We start from the raw sequence: 3,211 nt of genomic DNA, 5'->3' as shown, positions 1-3,211 counted from the left end.
GAAAATTCAGAATCCCCCAATTTGCTATATTTTAATATGTCTAGAGAGAGAAAATAATCCAAAAAAAAAAAAAGTGGGGGGGGGGGGGGCGAAAAGTGAAAGGAGCACCAACATCGGATGCTCTGGAAGTTGGCGGGTTGTGAACGCGGGGCCCACCGTGTACAGAGATAATTACAAAATTAAAAAAAAGAAAAAAAAATTAAGGAATAATTAGCGAGCTTAACGAATACAAGAGGGAAAGGAATGAAAGAAGGAGAAGAATACGAATTTATCTTTTTGATTATTTGCAGAAACGAAATTAACTGTAAATCGTCAATGACAAATCTGATAATATTAAAATACAAGAGAAAAATGAAAACCAAACAAAAATAAGAAAAAAGAAAAACGCAACTAAAATCAATAACAGCGAACAACAAAAAGAAGGGCGGGGATGAGGAACAGAGAACAGACCACGAACAGCTCCCTTTTTCCGGCGAGCCGTCGCCGGGAAAATACGTCATCGCCGACGGAGGAGGAAGGTTTTCGTGATTCGCCCTATGATGATGAGGAGGAAGGGGAGGATGACGATGAGCCGAAGAGGTCGTAGGGAGACCAGAGCGAGTCGAGAGGGCACGGGCGGTTCGAGTCGAGCCGGAGCCAGGGCTTGCCGCTTCCGCTCCAATGGAGGAGGCTGACCGGACCCGGGTGGAGGTCCCGGCAGCTCCCCCGGACGTTGTCGCCGCCGAGGCCGTGCTGGTTCCACCGGTGGTCGATCGGCTCGACCTTTCCGGCGAAGACGAGGAGGAAGGGCGGGAGCGAGCCGAGCTCGTAGATCCGCCGGACCTTCTGGATCTCCATCCACCGCTCGATCCGCCGGGTGTAGCGGAACCGCCTCCACCGCTCCAAGTCGATGACCATCACCCCCGTGTTGAAGTAGCACGGGTTCCTACCCCGGAAAGTACCGGAAAGCCGGGCGTCGCCCCAGAATCCGGCGGTGAAGTACTTGGTGAAGTTCGCATGGCAGTATTCCGGCGCGCCGACGGTCTTCGACTCGAGCCCGATCCCCCACAGCTTCGCGATGTCGTCGACGACGACGATGTCCGAGTCGAGGTAGATGACCCGCCGGACGCAGGGCTCCAAGAGATCGCTGAGATAGTTCCGGGCGTAGTTGAGCGGTTGCTCGAGCGCCGACCGGACGGACGTCGAGATGAGCTCCCGGACGAGATCGGGATCGAAGTAGTAGAGCTTGAATTTCAAAAAGGGGAAGGTGGAGTTCACAAGGAGCTCGAGATCGGAGGCCGGCTCGGCGACGAGGAAGTGGAAGAAGACGTTTTCCGGGCAGATGGAATGCTGCAGAACGGAATGCACGGCGGCCATAGACCCGCGGAGGTACTCGGAGTCGAGCGTGATGGCGATGTGGACGAGCGACGGGTCGCAGACGTTCTTCCCTTCGCTGCCCGGACCCTCGCATTCTCCGGCATTGCGGAACGCCGGCGCCGTCTGGAAGGAAAACCGGCTCGAAGTCGTTCCGGCGGGCGGGATCTGCGACGGGAGCCGGAGGTAGCCCTCCCGAAACGCCTCCGCCGGGGGGAATGATTGCAGCGAGGGCGACAGGATGATCATCACCATGGCCGCCGAGGCAAAGCCGGAGAGCTTCACGAACCACAGCATTTTCCGGCGAGTTCTCCGGTGGGCCTTCGCCCGGCCGCCGATGTACCTTAGGCTGATGAGAAGCTGGAGAATGACCAGCGTTCCCTTGATGTCCGCCAGCCTCTGGTCTCTGTACACACCCCAGATTTTCATCTAACGGACGTGATTTCGCCTCTCCCGGAATCAGACGCAGATCCTCTCCCCCTCCGCTTCCCCGGAACGAAGCACCAACTCCAGCATTGGCAGCTCGAGAACGACGCCCATCGACGGTGGTGATGCAGAATGAGAGTTCAATCAACGGCCGTCGTTTTCTCCCACCCTTCTTCCTCTTCTTCTTCTTCTTCACTGTACCGTTTGGTTGGGAACAAAGATAGAGGGATGAAAAATTGTAGCCTTTTCCGCCATGGAAATCCACGTTGAACTCTCCAGGGATTTTTCTCCTTTATTTTATTCAGACTTATTTATTTATTTCATCTTTATTTTTAAAGGAGTTTGGGCCCACACGAGCGAAGGTGTAGGTGCGGATGTACGCACACGTACGCGATGGGGTCGGGGTCAGGACGGGACGTACACATATCGGAGATGGAGGGCCAGAGATCTATACGCGTGGCCGGACACCTGTAAACTGAGTTCCGGTACGGTGAGGTGGACTCTCCTGGCGAGTGCCGACAATCTCGTGAGGAATCTTCGGGAACCGTATCCGTATAATGCCAGACATACGTATTTTCGTACTCATAGCGCAGTTCTTACCAGGGACCAGGCTGGCGCCCATTAAACAAGAGGGACGGACGGAGTGATACGTCAGATGAACTTAATGCTCTTTTCGTTTGGATGAAATATCGACATAAGGGGTGGCAATCGGGTCGGGTCGGCGGGTTGGTGGGTCGGGTCAACGGGTCAGAATACCTCAACACCAACACGACCCGTTTATTAAACAGGTCGGATGTGGCAAACACGAACATGACCCATTTATTAAACGGGTAATCCAACATGACACAGACTAACCCGTTTAATAAATAGGTCAAGTCAACACGACACGATGACCTATTTATTAAACGGGTCAACCGGATAACATAGACACAACCCAAGTAACCCGAATAACCTGTCTAACCCCAATAACACAATTAGAAACACACACAAAAAATACATATTATAATTTTTTTCTGCAAATCTCAATATAGAATTGTACTACCAACATTAACATAAAAACAACCATAATACAAACATATCCACCAAGTTGTCTTACAATCATCAAGATAAACATAAATAATTAAACGGGTTGACTCGCTAGCTAAACCCGTTTGTTAAACGGGTTGGCATGCCCCTAAGGGGGGTCGACCCGTTTATGATATGAACCCGTTTAAGCCAAACCCTAAATCAGCTAAGAGGCGAGTTGGTGGGTCAGGTCAGATTTTGTCACCCTTCCTAGTTGTGTTTATCGCTATTTTTTTACCGTAGTGGCTTTAATGTAATTTAAGTGAAAAGAGAGTCCTCTGTTAAAAGAGAGTCCGGTTCTTTCTTTTTTTTGTTCATCTTTTTTATTTTCTTTATATTTTTGCATTTAGCTCGTTTTGGAATAACG

At 51.0% G+C, this 3,211-nt stretch overlaps 1 pseudogene across 1 annotated transcript; it reads right to left on the bottom strand.

The window, feature by feature from the left end:
• Positions 1–259: 259 nt before the first annotated feature.
• Positions 260–2,085, bottom strand: LOC149846147 (putative galacturonosyltransferase-like 7 pseudogene; annotated as a pseudogene). The gene has a single exon (XR_016430256.1). The product of XR_016430256.1 is annotated as a putative galacturonosyltransferase-like 7 pseudogene (transcript).
• Between the last annotated feature and the right edge of the window lie 1,126 nt (positions 2,086–3,211).

This window comes from Nuphar pumila, chromosome 2, assembly GCF_984573655.1.
Source record: "Nuphar pumila chromosome 2, dmNupPumi1.hap1.1, whole genome shotgun sequence".
Lineage (NCBI taxonomy): Eukaryota > Viridiplantae > Streptophyta > Magnoliopsida > Nymphaeales > Nymphaeaceae > Nuphar > Nuphar pumila.
The sequence above is the reverse complement of the archived record's forward strand: the minus strand, read 5'-3'. Positions and strand labels throughout refer to the sequence as shown.